Source organism: Struthio camelus, chromosome 13 (genome assembly GCF_040807025.1).
Source record: "Struthio camelus isolate bStrCam1 chromosome 13, bStrCam1.hap1, whole genome shotgun sequence".
NCBI classification, from domain to species: domain Eukaryota; kingdom Metazoa; phylum Chordata; class Aves; order Struthioniformes; family Struthionidae; genus Struthio; species Struthio camelus.
This window is the reverse complement of record NC_090954.1, coordinates 17,581,158-17,597,735: the sequence shown is the minus strand read 5'-3', so window position 1 is coordinate 17,597,735 and position 16,578 is coordinate 17,581,158. Positions and strand designations below refer to the sequence as shown.

Here is a 16,578-nt window from a genome sequence, read left to right as displayed (position 1 = left end):
ATGCCAGCGTTGCGACTGTGATGTGCAAGGAATACCTGAATAGCTCAGCAGGGCTCACTGATCAAAAAGAGATGCCAAAGGGCTAACGCTAATGGCAAGTCTGTCTAGCCAGAGTCATCAGCATGACGACGCTGATGCTGTAGGTGCCTGAAGAAACCTATCTTTTGTTTTCTTTGAGAGCCAGGTATATAGACTGTGAACTTTGTTCACGCATAAAAAGCAAAATTAGCACAATTGATAATTGCAAGAAACGTGTCCACAATTAAAGGTGTACCGTTTTCACTTTAGGTTAATAATTTTAAACATAGGATTGCAGCAAATTGTTCACTACACCACTGCTGAACGCAAAAAAACAAGAACAAAAAACCCCTATTTATTTTACCTGACTCCAATCAGAACTTCAAATTACGTTATAATAAAATCTTATTAAAATCTAGTTACCTCATTAGCCACTTGGTTTCAATTCAGCCAAAAGATATAACATTAAAAAGGACACAGAAAAAGAGTAGGAAATTGAACAACAGAGGGAGACAGGGACATGCAGTATCAGTACATATTCCAAAGAACCATATGCAAACATGAAAATGTTTCTGCTCTGGCTATGAAGAGCTCTCTCAATATTTGACTGTTGCAATCTTCTGAGTAAAGCAATTACTTGGACTCTTACCTCAGCCAGCTACCTCATGACCTCAACGTACACTGACTTTATTTCCTCAGTTTTGTCTTTCGTACCTTGCTCCGTTCGTATCCCAGATTCTAAACGCATTATACGCCATCCATTGTGCACTGCTGAGTCTTGCGCAGGCAGGACTTAAGTCACAGGAATGTGCTCTCTGAACTAATGCAAAGCGACCTGCATGTTCCTAGGAAAGGCTGATTATCCTAGGTAGTAAAAGAAGTCCTCCTTGGGGAAGACAGAAATGAGGGAGTCCTGACTGAACTTCAACTTTCCGTCTGCGCATACAGGAGACAGATGCTACCTACTCCCATACCAACAATCACTGAGTCAAAGGGGAGGTTGCATCTATTTCCTTTATTAAGTGGATAACGACTCCATATGCTGTCCTGCAGCCAAACAACAAATAAAAATCATAATGTATAGGCAAAATAACATCCTCAGACTCTAAACACAGTACTATGCATAATTCCCTTCTTAACGGTTATAAACAAACCAGAGCTATATATGAAAATAACATTCCACACAGAAGCATAATTATAATTACGTATCACATTTCTTTACTATTTGGGTTTAACTTTGAATGGGATTCTAACATAGCTGCTCATTTTTCAGATAATATCTTGCTTCAGTAATTTTAGTTGAAGGTACAAAACAACATCTAAGGCCGCAATTACTAATATAGTTCTAGAAATCACCCCTCCCCCCAAAACGTAACTTTTTTATTTCCAAAACATACCCTCAAAAAACCATGGATAGTAATGAGAGCTTATATCTGTCGTGATGACTAGAAAATAAAATGTAAACAATAGCATCTTTAACTGTAATTCAATTCAAGCCAGTCACATTCAACTCCAGGCAGTCAGTGAGTTAAAGCATGCAAAGTACGGGACTGAGGCAGGAGCTCTGCAGCTCTAATCACATCTCAGCCAGTGATTCACTCCTGGAACTTGGGAAAGACAATTATCTTTGAGGTGGTCATTTTTTTCCATTTATACAATGGTGGTAATGATACCTCATAGGACCTGTTTAAGGGTTTAATAACTAATGTTTACACAAAATTTTTGAGTTGCTAATTATGATTATTTGGCTAAATGATTGCCTAATACATATGTAAGAAAACAATAACACTCATGTATTCCCAAAGACGATGATGATTATGATCATAAGCCTTACTAATGCCACACACACAAGTGCAACAGCTCCTAACCTGCTGAGGCATGATGTTTGTGTGGTATTGTGGGTATCTGACACGTAAGGCGTGGCAAGGTGCCCAAGCAAATTGCTGTGGCCAACTTGAGAATCTTAACACACAGGAACTACTCTAGAAAAGGAAATGCTTGAAGGAAACCATGCTAGCAAACGCAGTCCTAAAATGCTTTAAAAAGTCACACTTAGAGTCAGCCAGAATTATTTGGACTTAGCACTGTGACTTGATAGCTCTGCCGTGGGATGAGCCAGTAGGGTCAAAGAGAAAGCAGCAGGAGTCCCAGCAGAGACAACCAAGGAAGCAACTGCAGCTATCCCAAGGCTAGAAGCGGAAGGAGCGAGAAGCAGCGGGAGTCCTGGGGAGAACGGGAGAGCACCGAGCCAGATCCAGAGAGAGAAAGAACATTGCTGATTTTCTAAGGCTAGGTCTAGCCGAGAAAAGACTGGGAACCACTGCACTAGATAAAATACTCCAAGGTGCAGCTCTCCTCACAACGGAGCAAGGTTTTATTCCAATAAACATGAATATATTAGGGAAGTGAATCACTGAGATGACTTGAGAAGGATCCTGGGAAAGAAAAATCCTGTCAACACTGAGTAACAAGTCTCTTAAAGAATCTTTCTGTTCTCAGTACAATGCTCCCAAAATCTGCTTCTTGAGAACAGTATTAAAAAAAAACAGAAAAAGAAAGAGATGGATAGAGGGAAATCCAAGCACCTAAAATCATTTTCTTACTCTTCAGATTTCTTTTGTACCCATTCCTGGGGAAACATTACCTATGCTCCTAAACACTGGAAGTGCTCAGGCTTCACTACTTGCCTTGCTTTTTGCCTAGCTGAAATAGCATTTCCTAAGAGGGCCTGCACAATTTTGTGGTCTGCAAAAAAAAATTCCAGTGACTGGCCTGCCAGTCATCTGTCCCGGCACTTACAGGCAGCCAAATGGCAAAAATATATATACTTCCTAGGTGCAGCTAGCAGATCAGAACACATGTAATTCCAGCTATAGGCAAACCTGGCGAGTGCTCAGCTGCAGTTAGCCGTGGTGTGTTCTGAACTCCAAGCTGGGCAAACACGCACTCCACCCGTTTCCCAGAGAAGTTATCAGAAAAGTCTGCTATGTGTCTGTGGCCGGTAGTAACTTTTGCAGAGGTAGGAGTGTGAAGAGGAAGCTACAGACCAAGGGTTATGAATGGAGAAGAGGAGAGATGACAGTAGATAGGGGATGACAGCAGCAAACCAGGGTGAGAGGATGTATAGCTCAGCATTGGTAAGTCGCCGTCTTTTAATGACCCTTCGCTGCTCTTCGGGGGCCTGAATGTGGCAACGCTTGCATCACAGTATATTAGGATCAACTCCTTTTAATTGATTAGCTTAGGGCAAAGTTATATCCGAATAAAGCCCTGGAGAGTTTCAACATGGTAAGGATTTCCCTAATAAACAAAAAGGAACTGCTATTAGCATATCAAACAAAAGCAAAGATTGGCTTTTATAAAGCACTATAGAAAAAAAGTGTTTAGATTCGCATACCTCCCTACATTTCTTACTCCTATAGTGGACATTCAATATAGCCCTGAAGGTATAATGATCCTTATTACCTTTCCTAAAGATTATAGCTAAATACCTCTGCCCAGAAAAGACAAAGCTCATGTTTAGGCTTGTCTGGTGCACCCCAAAATATCAATAATTTAAAATTGTCATACTCCCAAAGTATTATACGGCTCTTAAAGACTAGACATAGTAACTATAATACAAAGGGAAAAGGAAATTATAATATTTATAATGAAGACAAAATTTATTTCTTCCGAGTTTGGAACAGCCTAGAAATCAAACGTTACGTTGAGATATTTTCAGTCTGGCTCCCTGAAGAAAACTGTTTATCTTTAAAATATTTAACTGGATAGTCATAAATAAATTCAATAGAGTCTTGAAGGTCTGAAATTCCTTGCAAAGCTTCACAAAAGTTACCAGATGATGACCGAAAGTCCCAAAACTGGTGTTCCTACAGACAGAAGGGTGTTGATAGGCGTTCAGGTAAGAAGCGGAGGAAAATACAACTGCTGTGAATGGGTACAGGGGAACAGGGTACTTCTGGTCAGCATGTCTGTAACGACTTAACTACACAAGTCCCTAGAAACTAAGCTTCATTAATTTTCCTGCTCACTGACAATTTTTTTGTGATCAAGAAAAGTTATCAGAGTGGTGGGTTTTTTTAAATTCTAACATGCCGAAATCCCCAAATGGTGTAGGCAACACTGAAATAAAAGGGCTCTAGTAGCGACACTAGTTTATAACGTGATCTTAGAGCTTTCCTTTTTTTCTTTCTCTGGTAACTTATACCATTTATCTCTCTGTCTTTACTAGAGTAAACTTGTTTTCAAACACGCCCCAAAACCCTAAGACAGTTTCTGTAACGTGTGTTACATACATAGCTTACCTTAAAAAGAAAATAAATTAAAATAACTGGCTTTTAAAACAACAACAACAAAATAATTAATGTGCATGTGTTTTGGTTGCAATCAGTAGTAAGAAATACAACTTACTGTAAAGCAAACTACAATTAAAAATATTCATGACATTCAACATATTAAAATTAGATGACAAATCTAAGATAAAAGTGACATTTAAGTGAATGATTTCCATAGTGTATGTCCCCATATGTTCTCAATGTTCAAATGCTGTCTCTCTGAAAATATCATACTGACATGCAAGCCCATAGAGATTCCTTTTGGGGCACTTAAAAATTTCTATTAATAACTAATGAAATACAGTGATTTATCGCAAGATTTTTAAACAGCGCTCTTCCTGCTTTGAAAGTAAATCCAGAACTACACCATGAATGAGCAACACAAGTTGCTCCCTGAAGGGCTGTAGTGGCATGGGTGACACATTTCTTGTCTCCCCAGAGGTGAAGCATGTCACATCCTCAGTACTTCCAATCTCGCCCATCTACAAAGCTCCTGACTATTCCCAGGGCAGGATATCTCATATTCACACATGCTTTTTATGTGCTATGGGACTAACAAAAGCAAAGCAAAACAAAAGCCCATTTTTCAAGCATATATAAATCAAAAACTGAAAGCAGAAAAAATACATACAAGTAAATTCAACCCATAAGAAAAAATTAAAACTGCTCAAACATTGGAGTTTTAGTGTGTCTACCTTAGAAAATACAGTGAGGCAAGCAGTCAATTTAGGTTTCACTGATTTAGAGGCAGCAAAACCATTGACTTCAATGAGGCCAGGATTTCTCCATCAATTTAATCTGGAAAAATCACAGTAGAGGGTAGGGCAGGGCAGACTGCTACAAGATTGAAAGAGATGCATAAAGGCCTATTGACTATGGCACCAGCCTACACAAGCCATGTTTTCACGGAATGAGAATATAGCACAATGCAACACTACATATATTTTGAAGGCTTTTTTGTTTTAGTCATTATTAGGATCTAATTACTGTTTTTAATAAAGTTACACACGAATGTAATTTATAATATGTGTTATTTTATCTTCCTCTAAGTGAGCACAAGCAATGAATGTTCTAAATTAAGCAAAGCAACAAACCCATAGGTGAACGCAAGGTTACCCATGCCATTATTTATCAAAGGGAGTACTTATCATTCCATAGACTTTTTTAGAAAAAAGGCAGGAGGACACGTTCTAAGATTTTTTACCAAAATCAGGAGCAAAGACTGTTTAAACACAGATTGGAAAGGGATCCAACAGCTTACCAGGTATATAGTTCTACATTATTTATTTAAAATTTCAAAAGCAGTCATGAAAGTACATACATTTTCCAGCAGTTTATAGGTAGTACAGATCTGGGAAAGCAGCAGCATAGGTGCAGCTCACTCAGCCATATGCTGCTTTCCTTAAGTAACCCATTACACAAAAAATAAATATCTTGTGACAGGTTGTTTTGACAGCTAAAAAAGACTTAAATTTTTTGAATGCATTTGACTGAAAGGCAAAAATGTTACATAGATGTTAATTTAACAGATGTCTAGCTTTGCATCATCAGCCTGAAACAGGCAATTTCTAGCAAGTCTTCTTGCCGCATCACAACATGAAATCCTATGAATTCCATACAGATATGCCTTTCACAAACTTCAAATGAGTCGTTCTCATTCAAAGGAAAGAAAAATTATTGTGCGAAGATGGTACCACCTGGTTGTGATTCTGATCAAGTAAACAAACACATTCAGGGACAATACAACCGATACACTATCATTTACATTTATAGTCTGGAATATATGCACATTATTTTAGACTATATGTTAAAAGCATTAATGTACATGAGTTAAATTAGATGATCTAAAATCCATACGGTCTTGCAAACCCTACTATCTTATGGCTAAATTAGGACTTTTAACATTTTGATTTGCATATCTTAAATACACGTTTTTGTGTGTTGAATATATTATCATGCTCTGTATACAATTCTGCAAAAGAGAGTTTCATTCTAGTTATGTGTTGGTTGTGGAAGAAACTGGAATAAATATAGCTGTTGTTGCTACCACATTTATCTACCATCTGAGGAAGCTTTGGGATTGAATCTTTACTTCATCACGAAAAATTTGAATGGTTTTGATGACTTCTTTGGTTATACTGCATCAAAGAAGTTTAATGCAGTGGAGAAATTATCCTGAAATCAGTACAACACAGTTGACTCTGGATCGCACAAGTTGTAATATGCATTTTTATCTTGAATTTGCATGTAGTATCAGTGTTCCCATTTTACAGAACAGGAAACAAAACAAATCAATGAAATTAATTGGGGATCAAAAACTCCTTTTGATTTAGAAAAGATGTTAATTTTTAACTCACAAGCTTGTAAATCTGGTGCTAAGGTGTACTGCAAATTTGCCAGTGCTACCTGATCTCTTAAATAATGAGAATCAACTACATCTGTCCTACTTAGCAGGAATATTATGAGACAAACTGTGAAAGAGTACTTATAATTACACTGTCTGATTTATATGCTTATATGCATTGCATTTATCTGTTTTAGTTGTGATCTATGTACTGGGGTATGCATACCATGACTGATGGATTTGTGAAATTTAAAAAGACTTAAAATTTTTCAAAGATAATTTTTTCTTTGCTTTAACATAAAATAAACAGAGTAGAAAAACTCTAAGTATGTTCAGATTATTTAAAAATAAGTTTCTCAACAATCAAAATTGAAAAGTCAAGTTAAAGGAATGGAATTTATTCCCCTGGTAAAGCCATAGCCTGCAGTGACATTAAAAAAAAAAAAAGATTTTGAAATTTATGGAACTGCTTTTACAGAGTCCCTTTTTACAATAGAGAAAAGTTAAGAACATAAGGAGACTACAAGAGAAAAAGTAGGAAATCTAGTAAATAAAGAACCCAAAAGAACTGTTTTGCCTAAATATATTAAATACATTAAGGCACTACATCAAACACAGAAATATCTTATTTGTTTTGTGTATCTTTACTACAGAAAGGACAAAATCAAATGAAGTAAAAGCTGGAGATGAAGAGGAGCTTTCCCACAAGTAGGAAATCATCATGGGATATCAAGAATCCGCTTACAATTCATACTTATGATCTGGTCATTGCTGTTTATATATGCATCTTTGATTCTTGAACTTGCTAGTTAGGCTGTGTGCAAATACCATCAAATATTTGAGGCAGATGTCAAACACCTGCAAAACCTTCTATAAGCTGATGTTTCCAAATTTGACTCTCTCTGCTTGACCTAATAGAAATCTTCCTACTGAAATGCACTGAAATGCATTACTCTTTGAAGATGTTCTTTATTGTTACTTTTGGTTTGACTAGCGTAATGATTCAACAATACTATTTTCATTTGGCTTATTGTTCTGCTGTATATATTCAATACATCATAATAAATCTTTGTGTATGCAGCACATCTCTCAATGTTGATTACAATAAAATTGTAAAAACAAAAACCCCTCGCTCCTGGATTGACACGAACTAAAAGACGGCATACAGCAATGGATCAATTGAAGGCATTTCTAGAGATCCTCTGAAGAGAAGATAACAGGAGTGTCTCCGTATCCCTATTACCCATGGGGGGGGGGGGGGGGCTGCTTTTGCATTTTCATTGACATGTCAATTACTTGGAAGGGGAGCAGGAATGCAGGAATAAAGCCTAAGGGTGTGGAGTTATAAATTAGGACACTCAAGTTGACAGAGACATTAGAGTAGTCTATGAGCAAAGAAGAAACACAGAGTCCTATAGAATACCTGCTAGCAGCTAAGTCATGTTTCACCTCTGAGTGGTGTTTTAAGACAGACATTCTCCAAAAGAATGAAAAAAATATTCCTGTCTTAACAGCTCCTGCTCTGACAAACATGAGGAATGTTAAAAAATAAAAGCAACCAACCAACCAAAAAAACCGCAGTGTGGACACACTATTTAAACAAACAAAAAAATAAAACCCCAACCCTACAAAAATCTTGTTATTCAACATAGGAAATGTCTCTTTTTCTGCACATGACTCAATGTGTACTAAAATGAAATATTTATACTAAAAAATCTCTTTGCACTGGACCGACTGAAAAAACAAGAGTTCAGAAAACTACAATGTTATACCTACTGTTTAGCAATTCCTGACCAACCATTAAAGCTAAGGAAAAACCTGTAAAGCGAGACTGTTTACCTAAAACACCAATATACACTTCAATATTTTAGTAAAGCTCCGATACTCCTCAGTTCTGGTATAGATAATAAGGTAGTGAGGACAAGTGACTGGAGAAACGAGACCGGACTTTGGAGAAGCAGGCTGTGTTCTCAAATCTGCTTCAGCAAGTCGTTTGCCTCCCTCTTTCTCAAGGTCCCCAGCTGTAAATGGAGATAATGACACTAAGCTTTTCTGTAAAAACACTTTGCAACCGACTGATTAAAAATGGCATGCAACAGCGAAGTATCATTATTGTAAACAGTAGTTGAAATTAGAAAAGTCACAACATGGGGAAGCCTTCCATTATGCAACCTATTTGTACAGCATTTTGATGATGAAAAAGATGTGCTGATATGTTCCCTTAAGTTCTGAGAAACACCAATAGGCCATTCCGGCGTAAATCAGTCCGTTTCCAGTAAAGCTGTTAAGCCGTGCATGGAAGCTTCCCTGAAACATATTCATTTTTCCATTTTCATGGATTCAATGATATTCAACTATCATCTCCTAAATATGCTTCATTTTTCAGAGCTCCTTTCCAAGACTTTCAATCTTTTTCAAAATGTACTTCATTAAGTCCTCACACAGTCTTTATAATCTAAGCACCAACATTTTTCACACTCAAACTTTCATTCCCACTTCCAAAAATTTCAGATGTACTCCATACCCTGCAACTTACGAATATGCAAAGGTCTCAATAAGATTGTAAGGCAGAAATCAGTACAAAATCAAACACTGAACCTAAGGGCTCACTTGTATTGATTAGACTGCAATTAGACTGGTTTTGTCCTGGGAAAAAATACTTTGCTCAGCAGCGTAGGGGACTGGCCTAAAAAAGCTGACACTTGATCAAACAGTTGATAGTCACTTCTCCTGCAGCAAGGTAAGTGTTGTAGGTGTTGACATATTGACAGTTTTATTAATAAACTTGGGATACAGGTGTAAACGACATGCAGATCTGGCTCCTTGAATGGTGGGGGGAGAAATCACTCCCCAGCACTTTTGGTATTTGTTCGCATTCTGTTTTCCATTCAGCTCCTTCAATGAAACAGACTATTCTGCATCTGTAATATTTAGCGGCCAGATTTTGGATAGTTTCACACCTTGACATTGTCCAAATTTTGCATCATTTGGGAGAAGAGTCCTGCTGAGGACAGTTTAAATTTCAATACAAGCCATTTCCACTGAAATGGAAATAGGTTTAGCGGAGATAAATTGCTTTTTTTTTCTCCACCTGTATAAAAGCAACATTTTGAACCTACATTGTTTTTACAATACGATTGATAATACATAATTAGTTCTTGAAAATTTATATGAATATGAATTAGAAGGCACTCCGAGATTTGATCTCTTATAGCCATTTCGTTTTCGGAAAGCTGAACAACATCCTTTAAAAATGGCTGCATTGTTATTAAATTCTATAGCATGAACTAAGCTCCATTCTTCAGTCCTCCATCACTTTTGCATATTTTGTTGCATATTTAAATAGTATATAATTATTTCATCCTTAAGATTATGTTGATAGGCACAACTCCTACAATGAAGTTATTTTCAAAACAAGACTCCAGCTTATAGTGTTTTAGGGTGAACTTAATAGTGTTGCCAAAGCCAGTAATGTAAAGTAGTTGTTTTTCTCTATCATATTTGTAATTTTGATACCTGCAGAAGCACAGTGCTATACGGAGCACTAGCCAAGTTCCCAGCTTAAATGCATTTATTTACTCTATGACAAAATTATTAGTAAGATAGATTTTCTTTATATAGAACGCATGTCTATTTTATAAAGAAAAATGCAAAACAAACAAAAAATCCACATAACCTTTAATAATTAACTATCATAACAAGGAACTTATCAACATGACATACTCGAACTATAAAATTTCCAAATGGTAGCATTCCTGCGGCATTTTGATTAGTCTACCCTTAGCTGTATCGTGTGTTCAACTGATTCAGAATATATACAGTTATGTACTTTGTAAATAGGAACATTACAAACAGGTTTTCACCTGGAAAGTAAAAACAAATCACATCAGTATTACATTCTACTCTGTCTACCGAATTTACCAGCAGCTGCAAAAGTTTCAAAATACCTATCTTTTAAGTTTTCTGGATCTTGCCTCTCTCTTTATCAGTACAGTTCCTCCCCTCCCCAATTACTGGAGCTTACTTTTACCTTTTATTGTAATCCACACAATTTCAGAGAAAAAGAAAAGTTAAAGTTACTGTACCTTAACAAATGTACCTAAAGTGGCACTGTTTTTGCATGCATGAAAGCTCAAAGCCTCAACAACTCCCATGAGCGATTACTCTTCTAACACTAATTAGATATTTGCTAATTAGTGTCTGATGTGTGAAATGAAAAACATTTTGAAGCCGAAATGGATAGGGTCTATAAAGATAGCAGTGCTATCCCGGTTCCCCTTTTTTCTGTTATCATATTTCATAAATATTAATAAGATCACATGATACTACCCCTTCCATAGAATTATCTTTCTGAACAAAGTCTTTTGTTTGGTATAATAGGGACGTGTCAATATTTTGCATTTAGTGCAAAGCACTCAATGGAGGGAAGTGTTTTCTCTCAATGTTAAAGAGACGTCACATTTCATGCAGCATTTTTATGCTGCATTAACTGGCCCCTCTTTTTAATACAGTTTATCGTCATTCCTCTGAAATGAAGAATGCAAAACAGTATTGAATCATCCTCTACATTTCCGAATAATCTTGCTAAGTTTATCTTGTTTTCAATGTAACTAGAATAAAGCATAAACAAGGAAGTAGTTTTCTTCTTAAACAGAGACTGAGAACATCAGATTAGTATATCTGCTGGTCATTTCCAAGAGAGGTTTTCGAAATGTTACAGTGGTTAAAAATGTAATAGTGTCTTGAAAAGTAAATTATTAAAATTATGCTACAGATGTTTAAACAATATCTACACTTGAGCATGCACAGAAAATTATTCCACCCTGCCAGGGCTATTTCCAGGTGTCACTTAATGATATACAAATATTTGTCTATCAGAATATAATATTCAGATCTGAGAATGAGTTTCAAAGGAAAAAATCATTAAGGCTACAAAGGTGAGCAACTTCAGATGACAGAGTTATTTCTGAACAGGTATACCAAAGTGTTGTTTCATTTTAACTGCTCACCGGTAAATACTGGTCATATCACAAATGGCATCTAATCACCAGATATCTAATACGGCAATTTTAAATGACAGCTAAGCATGAATTGACAAAGGTGACATTGAAACATAATAATGACTAGATTATCTTTTCCTCAGGCTGACATTTTGTGATTATAATAATACTGATCAAGATGATTAAAATGATAATAAAAGGAAAGTTCTAAGAACCAGAACAAAACAGACACAGGCAAGATAATATATGGGAATTGAATCTACAGTTTTACATTACACTTTTTCAATGAAATTTCTTCATTTCAGCTTAGAGTTAGGCAGTTTATTCGTCCCAAAGGTGTCTCTGAAATTGATACCACCTATTCTGCCAATACAATATGCTTTTCATTTTTCACACGTTCAGTAGAAGAATAAGCTCACCAATATCTATTTATCCTGAGCAACAGTAATTCATGCTTCACACTAGTTTGAGATCTCTATCCAACTCCCATAGTTAAAGCATCACAGTATTATTCACCTCGATATTCAGGGCCAAATTCTGATTTTACTGGAATGTGTTTGTTCACTAATGTAAGTATATTCACGTCAACTGCAGTATTTATGCCCTCTACCTTGAACTACTGTTCCTTCATTATCAAAAGTTGCATGTCATCTTCCAAAACATACTGAAATACTTTACCATTTATATCACTAAAGATAGCTTCTAATTACCAGCAGCAGGCAGTTAGAGGGATGCAAAGCAAATCAAGACATTACTGAGTAAACCCACATGCAACTTCACAGAGGTGGACAGGCAGGGAAGATGACTACTTTTTTACGACCACCTAGGTGAGCATGGACAGATCAAGAGATAGATTTATGTGACAGTTTACAGTATTTTATACACATGTATATGTATAAATAAATAAATATATTTTGCAATTAGATAGACCAAGCTCAATAGTTTCAGGGTTCCTATTACATACTCCTTTACTCAAGGCACACTCTTCTCAGCCTAGTTAGGAATCACTCTCCTTCCAAGCCCATGGTGCAAATGACAGAATTCACCAAAGGCAACTTCAGCGTAAAAAGTGCTGAGTTCCCTTCTTGGCCAGTAATCACAATGTCTGTTAGTTCTTTTACTTCTAGACTCAGACCTGTTTGGGAGGAGAAGACGGCATGCAATTACAGCTACCAATTAACACGAGCCAAAAATTCATGCAAATAATTCAACTTTACATTTGTGAGTTCTACACATATTAATCTGGTTGTGCTGTGCTGATATCGTGAAGAAGTGAAAAAGCCACTACTCGATTGTTTCGTTTATCTGCAAAATACTGTCCAGTTAGATCCAGACATCTTACAAGTACAGTGCTTACACTACATCTTTTGGGAAGAAAAACGGCAAAGAAAGTTCAGACGCTTAGATTAACGTTTAAATACTTAGGAAAAAAGCGTAGGAGCCACTCAGCTTTGACAAGTTGCTCTACTCAAGGAAGTACAAGCCGATAACAATTAAGCTGGAGATGAGGAGATACCTTGATCACAGGGTATTCAAATCAAATTGGTAGAAAACTCCTAAACAAAACATTCTGTGCATAGAGTCAAAAGCAGAATCATATATAATATGGAGGTAGATAGTTCACGACCACAGGGCACGTCTAACATTAACTTTTGCCTTTGTGCTACAACTCTGAAGCTGTTCTTCGTAACACCTCAGCCGATTTTGGCAAAGCAATATAGCTCTCCACCATAACATGAAACAAAAAAGCCAGCAAAAATCAGTCTAAATTTCATCCACTTATGGAAATAATCACTGAAAAAGCAGAAAGGATTGTGCACATACCGGTGGTTCCCATCATTACCAGACTTACTGTTGTTGACTTTACTACCTCTAATTTGCTGCTAGAAAATGCTTAATTGTGCAAGATTTGTGCATGTGGAGTTGCTTGAGTAAAACAGACATAAAATCCAGCATAAATTCTTTTTTGCACAAATCTAAAAGTTTTGACTCCTATCTTCTTGTAGGCGGAACTGTGTATACATGCCTTGTTGAATTATACCACTGTTGAATCACCACTGTAGGGGAAAAAAAAAAAAAAACCAGACAACCGTTTAGGTAGTGATTTCCTTAATTATGCTTGTTGTCACCTAAATTTTGTCCTGTTGTTTTCCTTTTTTGTTTTTATCCCAATTATTCCTTTTTTCTTTGCAGCTTTTACTTTTTATTTGGAAGGCATAATGCAGGGAGGTAAGGGCTGTATTACTTACCGGAAGAGGACTATCTTGCATTACGTGACTTTACACATGAAAACTGTTTATGTTTAAGGAAATCAAAAAGCATGCTTATGAGCGTCGTTCTTTGCTGCTCTGATTACAATGAGGATCTCTTTCCAACCAAATGAAGAGACTGATTCTGGTATAAACACATCATCCAAAACTAAAAAGAATCATGGGGCATGCTGAAGTATAAAATCATATAGAAAAGTCTGTGCTAGCATATTTCTGATGAAAGTTTTGCCAATACCTTTAAAGTTCAGTTACGTTACACAGCTGGCTCAGTGAGAAATACAGTTAAGAAAGTAAGTGTGCAATCTGAGGTAAGCAAAAGTTGCTCTTTCGCATATAAATCAATTGTGGTCCTAAAAAGAGTGATTAGACGCTTACTGCTAGAATTTACACCTACTGTATCATCACTACAGTAGTAGCATCGACTGTCTTGAAGCAGCCCATAAGAAATATTTTCACTGTGGATGATCACGGTACAAATCAGACTTTTCTTCAGAAAGTTTTTACTTATGTAAAAATAGGAGAAGACCTGGAAGGACAGGAACGTATCTGTTTTTGGAATACATGTAGTTCAAGCAACAAGCTCTCTTTTCTTTAGAAATAGGTAACTTCGGAGAAAACCCCCGACAACGATGCACAGAATACTATTAATCTGCACTTTTGTGTTCCTCTGTTTTTCAGCTGCCTTTTAACTTTTTAAAGATATTTCATTAATGTTTACAAAATCTTGAATTTTCAGTATTTAATTATTTTCATTTCAACTCCTTTCTTGTCATTCTCACATCACAAATGTATGATACTGCATTACAGGGCTAATCAACCTTGCTGTATGGCTTCAGAACCTCCCCCCCTCCCCCCCCGACTAATCAGAATGGCTCTTTGATAAATTTATTCTGTGAGCCATCATCTATATGATTAGGAAAAGACTTGTCCACTAACTACATTATTTCCTCACAGCAGCTCACTGCTTTCGTGCTATTTCTGCCGTTTCCACGCAAAATACAGAATTAACGGAATCTCTAGACACGTTTATTCTCACTCACAGCTTATCTTACAGGGAAATTTAACTTAAAAAAAGTAGCGAAAAAAAGCAGAAAAAAATTTCAGCTTTTACGTAAAGAAAATAATAACAAATTTTTAAAAGTGTTTTGGTGATGACAAACATTTCCTCATTTAAACGTTTGGAGAAAGAGTAATAGCTTAAGTTTTAAGATAATGAAACTCGCCTTCTGTGAAAAATGAAATGTTATTATATTGTGTAATACATGACTGTTTCAGCATTTTCTGCCTCTTCCACTAACTGAAATTTGACTTTCATTAGCAAAGTTTAATTATTAAACTTTTTATCGAAATAAAAAATGGAAGAGAAGAACTTGTCAGAAGACTGATTTTATGCAGCTATCAAAGAATAATAAGAACACACTGTAAGTAGGTATTAAAAGTATTTAATAGTCTTGGATTCATGTAGCTGCAGATCTTTTCTACATGTTGGTGGAAAGCGTGAAAACCCAATTGCATTTGCATGCTTTCCCAATGTTTCCTGGAACATGAAACATGCTATTTTTATCAAGTGGACTTTGTTTTTTCACACAATTTCATTATACTTTGAAATCTGTGGAACTCATTGCCATACTCTATTGCTGGGATGAAGAACTTTATAAATTTCTGAAATCAACTTGACATGGAAATGCAAAATAGAAACAATCATAGCTATATTACAAAGAACAAAAATTGCAACGTGTGTAAGCCCTCATATATATCCCCAATAACTCCCTAAGGCTCACACTTTTCCATTTCGTCAACAATATGTCAAGAAAAGAAAAATACGTGCGTGTGCGTGTGCGTGTGTGTGTATGCATGTGGGTATATTTTTATATATGTATACATGCATATACATCTTACTTGTACTTCGTTAAACATCCCTATGACACAACTGCTATCACCACTAGTAGAAGCAGGAGTTTGACTGGTCGCACCAACGTAATCCGTGGGACGACAAAACACGAATGAAGAGCACCCGTGGCTGCAGTGGAGGCAGCAGCTAGCCTAGTAGATCAACGCTTCTGGCATAGCCTGACGTGCTATTGCTCCTGATGCCTAATAAATCAGTGGAGGTGGACCAGGAAATTTATGGTTTTGGACACAGTCACAATCATGAAGAATCCCTTACACCAAAATACTGTGCCATGAATCAGTATCAATGTCACTTGCTAGCGGACGGAGGGCCTGGAAACGAGTGCACGTCCCTTCTGAAGGCAGTGCTAGCCCCTTTCATAGCAACATCAAGGTGGCTCGTATGTTAAGAAGCTAAAAGCTTGCTGTCAGTCATCTCACCTTCTCCTGCTGGTGACGCACGTGCAAAGCTACTGCGATACTGCAGGGGTGAACTAACAGCCCCAGCAGTTCTGCAGCACTACAAGAAATCACATTGCTGGAGCCCGTATCACGGAGCTGGGGAGCGGTGAGCTGGCCAGCCCGGTAGCCCTGGCGCTGCGCCAAGAGGTGAAACCTCGGCAGGACTCTCCGGAGGCCGCTGCTGACTCGCTCGCCCCTTCCCGCGCTCCCTCCTCTTCAGTAAGAGCTCAGCAGCGCGCTGAGACGGTGAGCGAAAGGCG

At 37.0% G+C, this 16,578-nt stretch overlaps 1 protein-coding gene across 2 annotated transcripts in view; it reads right to left on the bottom strand.

Annotated features, from left to right (window-relative positions):
- Positions 1–16,578, bottom strand: part of TENM2 (teneurin transmembrane protein 2) — a 692,618-nt gene that overhangs the window by 385,785 nt on the left and 290,255 nt on the right. The window lies entirely within an intron of this gene.